Below are 15,300 nucleotides of genomic sequence, written 5' to 3'. Positions count from 1 at the left end.
TTCTCAGGCACCAGTGCCCCATGCCTATAATCCTAGCTACTTAGGAGGTTGAGATCTGAGGGTCACAATTTGAAGCCAACCCAGGCTGAAAGTGTCCATGAGACTTTTATCTCCAATTAATCACCAGAAAACTGGAAGTGGCTCTATGGCTCCAATGGTAGAGCACTAGCCTTGAGCACAAAGAGACTCAGAGACACAGCCCCGGCCCTGAGTCCAAGCCCTAGGATGAGCAAAAAGAAAAAAAAGTTCTTCTTTTTGGTATCTACCAGAAAATGTCTTCACACTTAAGGAAATCAATATTTTAGGAGACCTAACATTTCCAAGTATTTTTCTTAAAGCTTATTTATAGATTGGTTTAAAGTTTCCCACAAACATTACATTTCCTTTACGATCCTTGTTCATGCATCAGGATTACGTTCCAAAACATGGAAAAGAAACTCAACAGGTCTGAGAATGTGGCTCAGTGCTAGAGTGCTTGCCTAGCACACATGAAGACCTGGGTTTGATTCCTTATTACCACACAAACAAAAAAGGGAGAAACCCAAGTTATAAAAGCTTCAACCTGTTAGGGATTGATACGATTATTGTTGTTGTTTGTCATTGTCATTGTTCTCCTCCCCCTCTTCCTCATCATCATCATATTTTCTTATGTAGCCCAGACTGGACTTGAAATCATGATTTTACTGCTCCAGCTTTCCTAGTGTTGAGATTACAAGCATGTATCATCATACTCAGTTAAGCAATGTTTTGTTGTTGCTGTTGTTTTGTGCCAGTCCTGGGAATGGAACTCAGGGCCTAGGCACTGTCTCTTAGCTTTTGTGTTCAGCGATCTACTCCTTGAACCATAGTTCAACTTCCAGATTTTTGTGATTAATTGGAGTCTCATGGACATTCCTGCTGTGGTTGGCTTTGAACTACAGTCCTCCAATCTTAACCTTCCGGGTAGCTAGGATTACAGACAATGAGCCACCGGCTCTCAAAGATTTTTTTTTTTAATATGTTCTGACTTCAAATCGCAATACTTCCCAAAATGCTAGGATTGCAGCTTACCAGGCCCAGCTTCTTGGCTTTTTGTTTTGTTTTTATATAATAATCATTACATTAAACTCAGGGCTCTACCACCTAAGTGTGTATCCTTAGACATTCTTAAAATTATGTTAATCTGATTTTCCTCTCCATCTCTTCCTTTTGTTTATAATTCACTGGCTGAAGAACACAGATGGTTGGACCTAAAGTGTCTGAAATATTGGGGCTAAGAGTTTGGCCTAGTGGTAGAGTGCTTGCCTAGCATGTGCAAAGACCCAAGTTCGATTCCTCAGTACCACATATGTAGAAAAAAATGCCAGAAGTGGTGCTGTGGCTCAAGTGGTAGAGCTCTAGCCGTGAGAAAGCCCAAGGACAGTGCTCAGGTCCTGAGTCCAAGCCCAGGACTGGCAAAAACTGAAAAATATCTGAAAATTGAATTTTGTTGATGAAATGCTCATGACACATGTCAACATGAGTCCTTTCTTCTGTTTTGCTTGCCAGTGGTCAATTGGATGGAGCCATTTGATTAAAATCACTTTTGATCCTCTCTGCATGACTGAGTGGTGCTGAGTGGTAACATCAGGAGACCATAATGTTTAGTTCTGTCTCTTTTTGTTTATTAGCAGGTGTTGATTCTCACTGCCTAGGATCCATTGATTCTTTGAGTGTTGCAATATGGTGATGATCTAATTCTATCATTTTATTTTCACAAATTAGTTGGGATAATGTTATAGCTCCCCACTGTACTATTCAATTTCCTACTGGCACAGTTTCTCTAGGAAAAAGATGAATCTGTTTTATTTTTTCCTTTTATTTTGATCCATTTTTAAATGAAAAATTGGTCCAAATTTTAAATATCACCAGTGTACGAGCATTAATTCATTGCATATTTTTTTCTGTTCCAGGATTTGGTCTTACATTCAAGGCCTGGACACTTTTCCTTAGTTGTTGTTGTAGTTTTCTTGTTCAAGGCTGGAGCTCTACTATTGAGCCACAGCTCCACTTCCAGCCTTTTGATGGTTAATTGGAGATGAGTCCATTAGACTTACTTGCCTGGGCTGGGTTTGAACTGTGATCCTCAGATTTCAACCTCCTGAGTAGCTAGGATTCCAGGCATAAGAAACTGGGGGCTGAAGAATTCATTGCCATTTTTCTTGTAAAACACACATCACAGAATTTAATCATATGTAAGTGTACAGTTTGGTAGCATTAAGTGTTCATTATTTTCTTACTTATGGACATTCTGTTCCATCTGCAAATTCATGACTACAATTTTTACCTATTGCTGAAGCCAGAGGCTTTTGGATAAAATCAGGAGGACTCCATTCCCACATTTGCTTTTCTCCTGTGTGCCTGCTTTCCAATCACTACAAGCAAACACAAGGGCAAGGGAAAAGCAATGCTGCCTGCGGCTAGGACTCACAGTGAGCCCTGAAATAGTCGCCAGAGTCAGCGGGAGGACAGACTTCATAAGTGCGCCAGGGCTGAGGTTTGAAAATTAATACCGTTTAAACATTAATGATGCTTATGTTTGAACTGAATTATTTCTGTCCTGCTTCTATGCCTTATGAAAATTCATCTCTGGTGCTTGAATATATGGAAAGATTTGACTTTCAAATACTTCAACCTTTTGAAATGAGAAAATATGTGCGTAGAGATATTTTTTTCCTTTGAACTTGAACCCAGACTTCAGCAGTTAAGCAGACAGCTACAGGAAACTAGCACAATAGCAATTATCCTAATTTTAGCCATTCTTACTGTTTCGAATCCATGGATCTCACTTTTCTGTTGCACCATATTCCTCCTCTCCCACCTCCCATCCTGGGACTTGAACTCAGGGCCTGGGCACTGTTCTTGAACTTATTTTTGCTCAAGACTAACACTCTACCTAGTTGAATCACAGTTCCACTTCTGTCTTTTTGGTAGTTTATTGGAGATACGAGTCTCACAGACTTTCCCGCCCAGACTAGCTTTGAACCATGATTCTCGGATCTCAGCCTCCTGAATAACTAAGATTACAGGTATGAGTCACTGTGCTTAACTTTTGTCTAAATTCTACAGGAAAAAAATTTCATAAAAAAATCAAAGCCCTAATGGGGACAAAAACCATGAGAAAGGGTATCAATGTGTGAGGAGTAATGCACCTACTACCTGATGAATGTAACTGTAACCTCTCTATACATTATCCTGAAAAGAAATCAAAGCCCCGAAGTAAATAAGTCTCAGAAAAGTAGGAACTATATCCACAAAACATAAACACATATTTTGTAGTGTCTTGCATCGAACTCTATTCCACAGTGCTTTAAAAAGTTCAAAATAGATGGATGTGGTGATGCATGCCTATACTTCTAGCACTGAGGCAATAGGATTTATGTTTGAGGCCAGCCTGGGTTACATATCAGGAACTTGTCCAAAAAGAGAAAAAAAATGCAGCCAGGTGCCAATGGCTCATGCTTGTCATCTTAGCTACTCTAGATAATGAGATCAGAGGATAGAAATTCCAAGACAACCCAGGTAGAAAAGTCTTTAAAACTCTATTTCCAAAACCAGCAAAAAGTCAAAGTGGAGGTATGGCTCAAGTGGTAGAGCACAAGCCATGAGAAAAATAGCCTAGTGGAACACAAGACCCCAGTGCTGAGTTGAAGCCCCAGTACACACACACACACACACACACACACACACACACACACACACACACACACGCAATATATCCAAGTACCCCTATACTGTCACATTATTACCTTAACAAGTCCTGTGGAGGTGAGGAAAGGCTATGTATAGCAACATAACCATGACAGATTGATGATGCTGTCATGTAAAAGGATATTTTCATGTCTGTTTGCTGAGAATAAAACTCATAAAGTTTCATTTATTCATTTGGTAAATATTTCAGAAATACTATTTACATATCAAACCCAGTGCCTGGCACTGAGAGCATGGCTGGGAAAGGTCCTCCCAGATCCCACGATGTGAAGAGCTATGAAGAATGGAAAATTTTATTTTATTGTAAGCTAATTAGTTAATGTGGCAGTTTCACGAGACTCCTGGGCCAAAGCTATAGCATTTTATTGCTCACGGCACAGCAAGAAGCATGAGCATTCATGTATTTACATCAATCCTCCTTATCCCCAAGTCTGATGGAGATGATGTATAGGCTCTGATAGGTGCCTGCATTACAGCAGAAAAACATTAAAGATTAGAGAACCTGAATCTCGCTTCTTCTTCTTCCTCCTCCTCCTCCTCCTCCTTCTCCTCCTTCTTCTTTCTTCTTTTGTGCCAGTCCTGGGACTTGAACCCAAGGCCTACGTGTTGTCCCTGAGCTTGTAGGCTCAAAGCTAGTGCTATACCACTTTGAGTAACAAAGCCATTTCTGGATTTTTGGTAGTTAACTGGAGATAAGAATCGCATGGACTTTTCTGTTCCTGAATGGCTTTAAACCAATATCCTCAGATCTCAACCCCCTGAGTAGCTAGGATTACAGGCGTGAGCCACGGACACTCCGCCTAGAACCTGCATCTAGACAGTTGCCCTTGCTCTGGAGAGAGACACCATCTTTATCTTCCAAGCCTGTTGATCACAAGCATCCTTAGTGAAAGATAATCCAGAACTCACTCAGGCCAACCTACATCAGCCAATAAGCAAGCACATTCAGACATGTGATTGAGTCCAGTTAAAAAGCAGGGTTGTTGATCTGGCCTACAGTAACCCTAGACATGTGAACAACAAACTGCCATTGATGCAACAAACTTTTTTGATAGATACATTGTTGTGACAATAGATTACCCATCCAAGGACTTCTTTTATTTCCGTCAGTCGTGGAGCATGATCTCAGGGCCTGGGCGCTGTCCTTGAGCTCTTTCACTCAATGCTAGTACTCTACTCCTTTGAGTCACAGCGCCACATCCAGTTTTCTGATGGTGAATTGGAGAAAATTTCATGGACTTTCTTGCTCAGGATTAGTTTTGAAAGTTCAGTCCTCAAATCTCAACCTCCTGAGTAGCTAGGATTATTGGCGTGAGTCACTGGCACTCAGCTTGACCTCAAACTGTTCATCTTTCTGCCTCATTTTGCTAGAAACATAGGCATGTGCCATAATGCTCAGCTTCCACGTGCTTTTCTTTATCATCACTACATGGGAAGCAATTTTATATTTAAGAAATTTGCAGGGAACAAAAAATATACCCATCATTAATAATATCCAAAGACAATCATTTGCTGAGCTATTCTCTAGGATGAGCTTTGGAATATCTGTGAGATTCTTATCTCTAATAAAACACCAAAAAGTCAGAAGCGCAGATGTGGTTCAAGTGACCCAAAACAGGCACACACACACACACACACACACACACACACACACACACACACACAAAACAATCATTTAAGAAAAATAATTGCAGGGGTTGGGAGTTTGGCAGAGTGGTAGTGTTTGCCTAGCAGACACAAAGACACAGGTACCACACATATAGAAAAAGCCAGAAGTGAGAGATCTAGCCTTGAGAAAGTCCAATGACAGTGCTCAGGCTCTAAGTTCAAGCCCCAGGGCTGGTAAAAAAAAAAAAGAAAAAGAATTGTAGGACTGGAGGAGTAGCTTACCTGAGAGCTCAAGGTCCTGAGTTCAAGCCCTAGTCCTGGCCAAAAATAAAAAAAGAAAAAGAATTACAATATGTAAGATAGATAATAGATTCATCATTTCCAAGTAGTTTATACAAGTCAATTTAATTTTATAAATGAATAAAGTTTAAAATTAGTAATAATATGTATTTTACAATCACTAAAAGATTTTAGATGTTTTCACTACAAAGTAATAAGTGATGTGATAGACATGTTAATTAGTTTGATTTGCTCATTTCATAGTGTGTGCGTCTATCATAACAACTCATTATACTCCATAAAAATATACAATCATTATTTAACTAAAAATAAAGTTAAGAGCTAGTGTCTCAGACTTGTAATTTTCCTAGCTGTTCAGGAGATTGAGATCTGGGGATCTAGATTTGAATTCATCCTGAATAGAAAAGTTCCCAGGGAAAGCAAGATGAGGGGTGGGGGTCGGGAGAAATGGGGACAAAAACATGAGAAGAGGTATCAATGTGTGTGAAGTAATGCACCCTCTATCTGGTGAATATGATGTAACCCTTCTATTAATTACAATACAGAAAAAAATTTTAAAAAGGAAGTAATGGCAAGCGTACAGCCTTATTTGCTGAAACCATCCATGCTTTCCCAAGATTACTTTACTCCTGTTTGAGTAATTGAATGAGTGAATGGATGATTTTTCTAGGAACTGTTTTCACATGAATAAAGATGGACATTAAATTTAAAAAGAAATGTTCCCTGAGACACTTTCCAAATAACCACTAAAATGCCAGACTGGAGGTATGGGTCAAATGGTAGAGCACCAGCTATGAGCGAAAAAGCCAAGCAAGACTGAGAGCTCTGGAGTTCACTCCCCAGTACCAGTATAAAGATAAACAAATAAATGGAGGAACAAAGGCTGACCACATGTAGCAGTGATACTCCCTAGACACTGATAAAAATGAGCTACATAACTTGTGGATGGGAATGTGAAGGCAAAACTAGGAGAGAGGGAGGGAAGAGGTGACATTGCTCTAAAAGAAATGTACTCTTGGGGGAAGGGAGTAAGAAGGAGTAAGCAGGAGAAAATGAGGGAGAGGGTAACTGTTAACCCCTCTGTATATCATCTTCATAATAATAATAAAATATTAAAAATAATAATTTCAAAAGTCATTCAGAATAAGTAATAAAGTAACTTAACAAGTAGACAAAAAGTATACATAAATGTATTATGAGTGGTAGGGTATATCTATTGGAAGCAGGGTGGAGGAGAATGATGGAAGGGATAACTCTGCTCAAGATACATTGTACATATAAATGTTAAATTGAAACCCTTTTATACAAATATTTGAGATATGGTAACAAAGCATTTTTAAAAATAATATTATGGGGGCTGGGAATCTGGCCTAGTGGTAGAGTGCTTGCCTAGCCTGCACAGAGACGCAGGTTGGATTCCTCAGTACCACATACACAGAAAAAACCCAGAAGTGGTGCTGTGGCTCAAGTGGTAGAGTGCTAGCCTTGAGAAAGCTCAGGGACAGTGTTCAGACCCTGAGTTCAAGCCTCAGGACTGACCAAAAAGAAAATATTATGGATGGTTATTTCTGGGTCATGCTATTAGGGTAATGTTACAAATTATTTTTTGAATTCTTATACTTTCTTATGTCTAAAATGAAATATGAAGCCAGGCACTGGTGGCTCATGCTTATAATCCTAGCTACTCAGGAGGCTGAGATCTGAGGACCACGGTTCAAAGCCAGCCTGAGAAGGAAAGTCCATGAGACTCATCTCCAGTTAATCACCAGAAAATCAGAAGTGGCTCTTTGACTCAAAGTGGTAGAGTATTAGCCTGGATCACAAAGAGCTCAGGGACAGCACCCAGGCCCCTAGTTCAAGTTCCATGACCGATCAAAAAAGTAAATAAATGAAATGAAATGAAATATGGCTTACTTGTTATTTAATTAGTAAAGTAGATTATTCGTGTTTTCTTCTAGTTATTTAACTATATTTTCTTACCTTTCTTCCATGCACTTCTAATGAACAAAGCAGCAAATATATTGTTGTGGTTTTGATGAGCTGTAGTCACCAGGCCATTTTGTAATCACTGTTAACTTTAGAAGTTTCCACTGCTTAGCTTGGCACCCTGAGTTAGGGAACTCTAGATTCCTAGAAGGGACATTTGACAGCCCCACGACTATGACATTCGTTCAGAGAGATTCTCATTTTGACTTAGCTCATGTGTAGTTTGTTGGAGCTGATTCAGGAACTCTGAACTGTTGTGATAAAGGATTTAAATCTGAAGTGACTCCAATGGGATTTCCCATGGGGCCATTCTGATCTGACGGCCATTCCTTTTGGAAACTTGACAACTTTACTCCTGTTTCTGTGTGTATGTGTGTGTGTGTGTGTGTGTGTGTATACGCACGCGCACATGCCTGGGGCTTGAAATCAGAGCTTGGGTATTCCTGAGCATTTACACACATGGCTAGTGCTCTACCACCTGAGCCACAGCCGTACTTCAAGTTTTTTGGTGCTTAATTTGAGATAAGAGTCTCATGGACTTGCCTGCCTTGAGCTGGCTTCAAAGTACAATCTTCAGATCTTAGCCTCCTAGAATAGCTAGGATTACAGATGTGAGCCACCAGTGCCACACTGAAATCTCACTCATTAAACTTTCTCATAAACTTCCAGGATCGATTATTTCTTTTTCTTTCTTTTCTTTTCTTTTCTTTTCTTTTCTTTTTTTTTTGCCAGTTCTGGGGCTTGCACTCAGGGCCTGAGCACTCTCTTTGGGCTTTTTCAAGGCTAGAAGCTCTTCCACTTTAGCCACAGCACCACTTCCAGCTTTTTCAGTGTATGTGGTACTGAGGAATCGAACCCAGGCTTTCATGCATGCTAGGCAAGCACTCTACCACTAGGCCAATCTCCCAAATACCCTGGATCGATTATTTCTTACTGCCAAAAAAAAAACCCTCAATGGTTTAAAATAATAATAGTAATAATAATAATAATAATAATAATAATAATAATAATAAAAGTTGCTTATGTTGGATGATTTCTGTGAGTCAGAGATTGAAAGAGAGGAGAACCAGAGACAGCTAATTTCAGCTCTTTGACATCTTCCTCAGCTGGGAAGACTGAAAATTCATTCTCATGCTGCTACTGACTGCTGGTTGCCAGCTAGTGCACTGCTCACCACAGCTCCCTTCTCATGGGGCTCAGGCAGTGACAAATATTGTGGGAGAGAATTTTGCAGGGCTGTATCCATCCCATGACCCAGACTGGAAAAGCTGGGCTTAGCCTCCTTCCACCATACTCTATTGGTCAGAGGAGACGAGCCTCTGTCCAGATTGCAGACTTTGGTGGGAAGGTTTCCATGTCCCATGAAAGAAGAACACATGCATCTGTGCAGCCCAAAGGAAAAATGGAAGCTATGCCTTCCTGATTCCTACAAAACACAAAAGCATGAAACACCCTGGATTGTATTTTTTTAATCAGGAGACCTGGCACTGGTGGCTTATATCTGTAATCCTAGCTACTCAGGAGGCCGAGATCTGGGGAGTGTGGTTCAAAGCCAGCCTGGGAAAGGAAAGGCCATAAGACTCATCTTCAATGAACCACCTGAAAACCAGAAGTGGTGCTATGGCTCAAAATGGTAGAGTGCTATCCTTGAGCAAAAGAAATCAAAGATGGTACCCAGGCCTGGAGTCAAAAGTAAAGAATGGAAAAGAGAAGGGAAAGGAAGGGAGGGGGAGAAAAGGAAGGGCAAAGAAAAGAAAAAATGAAAAATTCAGGGGTTGTAGCTCAATGGTAGAGCATTTTTTTAGCATGTGCAAGGCCAGGAGTTCATCCCTAGCATCAAAACAAGTAGTCAAGTGGACTCTGAATTTGGCCTAGTGGTAGAGTGCTTGCCTAGCATGCATGAAGACCCGGGTTCAATTCCTCGGTACCACATACATAGAAAAAAAGCCAGAAGTGGTGCTGAGGCTCAAGTGGTAGAGCTCTAGCCTTGAGAAAGCTGAAGAACAATGCTCATGCCCTGAGTTCAAGCCCCAGAACAGGCAAAAAAAAATCTCAAAGGATTTTCTTTTCTCTGCCTTTTCCCCTTCCCTTTCACTTCCCTTCTTGCCTCCCTCTTGCCCTTCCTTCCTTTCAGATATAAACAGCACAGCATCAGTGAGTTATTCAAGTCTTGCCAACAAGCTCATTGTGACAGTCTGCCTGGTGGCTCCCTAAATAATTTTATTTTTGCTATGTTTACATTTTATTTTCCACATCCCCATATCCTTTATGCACTAGAGACAAGAAGGCTGTCTTTTCAAACAATGCTTTGTTATCTCTCCCAAATTATTTCCAAGAAAAATTTTATGACATTAAAATTATTAGACTTGGGACAATGTTCTTATTTAACAAATGTTTTATGGTGCTCATGTGATAGGAATTGTTCCAAGCAAACTTTATAAAATAGTCATCTGCTTAATTTTTGCAAGATCCTTCCCAATATACAAATGAGGCATTTGAGTCACAGAAAATATTTTTTGTAGTAGTGGGATTTGAACACAGACAGGGCTTTATGCTTCCTAAATCGGCACTCAAGCTAGACTTAAGTCACATCCCCAGCCCTTGTTTACATTTTTACACAGGGTTTGCCTCAGACCTAGATCTTTCTACCTATACCTCCTGCATAGCTGGGACTACAAGTACATAACAAAACATCCAGCTTACTGAGATACAGGGCTTGAGATAAAGGTTAACTTTCTGCCTGGGTAGCCTCAAGCTGCAATCCTCCACACCTGAAACTTCCAAGTAGCTTAGATTAAAATTGTGGGCCACTGTGCTAGTCTAGAGACTATAATCTTTAAAAAAAAATAAGTACGGTTATTATAAGGGTGATGTACAGAGGGGTTATGTAAGTCAGGTAAAGAGCATATTTTTTGGGACAATGTCATTACTTTCCCTCTCTCCCACTTTTCCCTCCCATCCTCACCTATAAATTATATAGTTCATTTTCAATATAGTCTCCAGTGAGTATCTGGACTTATTGTGGTTTGTTTTAGTTTATTTTTGCTTGTCTAGAGTTTGAACTCAAGGCCTGGGCACTGTACTTAAGATTTTTCTGCTCAAGGCTAGTGCTTGATTACCTGAACCACAGAGCCACTTCTGTCCTCTTCTGAGTAGTTTTATTGGACATGAGTCTCACAGACTTTCCTGCCCAAGCTGGCTTCGAACTGCAATTCTCATATTTCAGCCTCTTGAGTAGCTAGGATTACAGGTATGAGCCAGTGGCACCTGGCAGGACCTTATGTTTAACTACCAATGTGTGCTGCCTCTCCATCAAGGTTCTATTGGCTTTTTATTAACTTGTGCAATGAGGAACACACTCTCAAATGTACAACATGGAAAGTAGTGAGAGAGACAGGCCCAAATGCCTAGGACAGGCCTGGGAGAGAGAGCTGTGGACAACTCCAGTGCTACTCCTGCCCCTGGCCCTAGCAGTTGATAAGGAGCAGTACCCTGGCTGAGGTTGTTCTTCATCCCTGAGTCCAAAAGAGTTGAAGGATTTTTTTTTTTCCTCATAGGATTGCTGTTGTCTCCTTCCTTATGGCGATTGAGGAGACACAAAAGTCTGAGTGATTTCTCCATATCCCACTAAAGACTTTAAGAATATGAAATGAAGAGGGCTGGGAATGTGGCTTAGTGGTAGAGTGTTTGCCTCACATGCATGAAGTCCTGGGTTCAATTCCTCAGTACCACATAAACAGAAAAAGCTGGAAGCGGTGCTGTGGCTCAAGTGTAGAGTGCTACCCTTGAGCACATAGAGGCTCAGGGACAGAGCCTAGGTCCCAAGTTCAAACCACAGGACCAGCACGCGCGCGCACGCACACACACACACACACACACACACACACACACACACACACACACGCGCGCGCGCAAATATGAAGAGAAGAAAGGGGGACAGGGCTGGGAATGTGACTTAGTGATAGACTGTTTGCCAAGCATGCATGAGGCCCACGGTGTGATTCCTCACTACCATATAAACAATAAAAAATAAAATTAATTTTTAAAAGGGGGGTGGGGGAAATGTGTCATACGACTAATTGCATATCCTATAAAACTAGAACAATTGAGGGAGGGGCTGAGTAGGGAGGGATGGAGGAGAATGATGAAAGTGTGACACTGATCAGGATGCATTGCACTCGTGAAGTGAATAGTTGAATGGTAACCCCTTTGTACAACTACTTAGGGATAATAAAAATGAGCCAGGTGCTGATGGCTCACACCTGTAATGTTAGCTACTCAGGACACTGAGATCTGAGGATTGTGCTTCAAAACCAGCCTGGGAAGGAAAGACCACCAGACTTCTCTCCAATTATTCACAGAAAAAGCCAGAACTGATTCTCTAGTTCAAGTGATAGAGGGCTAACCTTGAGCAAAGGGGGCTTAGGGACAACTTCCAGGCCCAGAGTTCAGGCCCAGGATTGGCAAAGAGACAGATAAAATATAATTTAAAATACTTGAATGAAATTCTGCAGATATCAGACTTTGGACTGTTAGCACCACTAAGCAATCTTCCCCCGAAGTGGCCTCTCCTGGCAGAAAGGATCAGATTGCCTGGGCTGAGTAACAGGCCCTTGGTGAACCTAATCACCTGGGCCATCTTCATAACAGAAGTTGCATTGACTGCAAAGCTGAGGGTTAGCCAGGGCATGTCCACATGCACAGAACGTCACGCATTTGGAATTCTGCAAAGAGAAGGCAAAAACAATCCAGTGAGAGTGTAGTATAGGAGAGGTTCATTTGATTCCTCTAATACAGTGTTTTCAGGAGGAAGAAGAAGAAGGAGAAGAAGAAGAAGAAGAAGAAGAAGAAGAAGAAGAAGAAGAAGAAGAAGAAGAAGAAGAAGAAGAAGAAGGGGGAGGAGGAGGAGGAGGAAGAGGAGGGGGGGAGAGGAGGAGGTGGGGGAAGAGGAGGAGGGGGGAGGAGGAAGAGGAGGAGGAGGAGGGAGAAGAGAGGGGAGGGGGGTAGGGGAGGGAGAGGAAGAGGAGGAGAAGCACTCCAGTGGTAGAGTGCTTGCCTAGCATGCACAAAGACTAGGGTTCGATTCCTCAGTATCACATATATAGAAAAAAAAAAGATGGAAATGGTGCTATGGCTCAAGTGGTAGAGTCCTAGCCTTGAGAAATCCCAAAAGCCCAAGGACAGTTCCGAGGCCCTGAGTTCAAGCCCCAGGAATGGCAAAAAAAATAAGAGGTGGAGGAGGAAGAGGAGGAGGAGGAAGAGGACCAGGAGGAGGAGGAGGAGGACCAGGAGGAGGAGGAGAAGCAAAAGCAGAAGCAAGATTTCCATGAGCTACAAAGCACAAAACAGTTACTTTATTCAAAAGAGTAAATTATTTGTTATTGGAAGAAACAAAAATATAACAAGTCCTTGAGGCAGAGTATCAGGAAGATGGGGAGAAGGGGGGAAAAGGGAAGGGCTAAGAGAAGGTTTAGAAAAATAGGCAATTTAGGCCTATAGACACATGAAGAAATGCTCAACATCTCTGGTCATAAAAGAAATGCAAATCAAAACAACTCTAAGATTCCACTTCACTCCAGTTAGAATGGCCAGGATCAAGAAATCTAATAACAACAGATGCTGGAGGGGATGTGGCCAGGAGGGATCACTACTACACTGTTGGTGGGAGTGCAAACTCATTCAACCACTATGGAAAGCAGTGTGGCAGTGCCTCAAAAGGCTAAACATAGAACTCCCCTATGACCCAGCAATTCCACTACTAGGCATTTACCCAACCATCCAGAAACAAGGGCATACTAAATCCACTAGCACAACAATGTTCATTGCAGCATTATTCACCATAGCAAAGATATGGAACCAACCTAGATGTCCCTCAGTTGATGAGTGGATCAACAAGTTGTGGTATTTGTACACAATGGAATTCTATGCTGCTGTCAGAAAGAATGACATCGCCCCATTTGTTAGGAAATGGAAAGACTTAGAAAAAATCATATTAAGTGAAGTAAGCCAGACTCAAAGGAACTTAGGCTCAATGGTTTCCCTCATTTGTCATAATCAGTAAAAACCTTGGGCTCTACTAGCAGAGATCTGCAATAGAGCAAAATCTTGATACATAAGGCCATATAGTATGAAGCTAATTGAAAGGACCTCCAGGATATTGAAACAAAAGCTATATAACGAATGATTGTTGTCCTTTATGTACTATGTTATCTCTCATCTCCTTTGCTGTCCCTTGGGTATCTCATATTGTTACAGTATCTCACTTTGTTATCTGATATATTGAATTCATTTGTATTTGGTTATTTGAAATTTGATAGGGAAGGGGGGAAAACCAAGATGGGTGGGGGGGTGGGGGGAGGGTAATGGGTACCAAGACATGTGAAAGGGTATCAATGTATGTGAATTAAGGCACGTTCTATCTGGCAAATATCATGTAACCCTTTTATTAATTACAATAAAAATATAAAAAAAATCTACAAGAAAAAAAAAAGAAAAATAGGCAATTTAGCCTTGGGCATTTGCCAGCAGAAGCTGAGTAATGAAGGATTAAAACCAAAACAGAAAAATGGGAAAAAAAAACTAAAGGTAAGGAAAGGGCTGGAAAGAATAAAGAAGTGTGATATAAGCGGTCAATGGATAGACTGGAATCTTCTTGGGAGTGACGATGGGGCAATGGGCCAAAGGCAGTTCCCCACAAAGCAGCAAAAATGAACATGGGAGAAAAGAGAACAAGAAAAGAGAGAAAAAGGGAAGCTATGTTAACAGGAAACTGCCTAGAATAGACATGCACAGTAGTTTCTAAAAGCAAAAGGGGAGAATGGGGGGGGTGGATTAACACGATGTGAATAGACTTCAAAGAGAAATCATTTTCAATATTAATTTTAAAAAATGGAAGCCAGGTGCCGATGGCTCATGCCTGTAAGTCCTAGCTACTCAGGAGGCTGAGGCATGAGGATAGCAGTTCAAAGCCAGCCTAAGCAGGAAAGTTCATGAGACTCTTATCTCCAATGAACCAGCTAAACCCGGAAAGAGTTAGCACACTAGATTTGAGAAAAAAAAAAAAGCTCAGCAGCAGCCCTCACGCCCCGAGTTCAAGCCCCAGTGTGCAGATGGGAGGGCACAAAAAAAAAGCAGAGGTTTGGGGGCTGGGAGTTTGGCCTAGTGGTAGAGTGCTTGCCTAGCATGCATGAAGACCCAGGTTCGATTCCTCGGTACCACATACATAGAAAAAAGCCGGGAGTGGTGATGAGGCTCAAGTGGTAGAGTGCTAGCTTTAAGAAAGTCCAAGGACAGTGCTCAGGCCCTGAGCCCAAGCCCAGGACCAGCAAAAAAAAAAGCAGAGGTTTTTCAAATTACCTGGAAATTCTATCCCTGTATGGAGAACAAAAGCTCTAGATGTTGTCATAGAAACCAGTGGTTCATGATTTGAGCAGGATCCTGTTTATAAGTGAACCCAGGGCCTAGGGTGGCCAGGGACACTGTAGGGCAGTGAGACAAAATGTGCAAGGCCATGAAGTAGGTAGAGAAAGAAGTTGGAGTGGACTGACAGAATTTCTAAGAACCAAGCTGCAAGCAGCACAGTATGTGCCCAGGCTTTGCTTGACTTCTCGTCTCAAAGAACTTTGTCTTCTAAACAGCTAGGGGCACTAGATGGGTATCTGGTGATAAAGCCTCCTG

Source organism: Megascapheus bottae, chromosome X (genome assembly GCF_031878675.1).
Source record: "Megascapheus bottae isolate mThoBot1 chromosome X, mThoBot2.hap1, whole genome shotgun sequence".
Classification (NCBI taxonomy): domain Eukaryota; kingdom Metazoa; phylum Chordata; class Mammalia; order Rodentia; family Geomyidae; genus Megascapheus; species Megascapheus bottae.
This window is presented reverse-complemented; position numbering follows the sequence as displayed.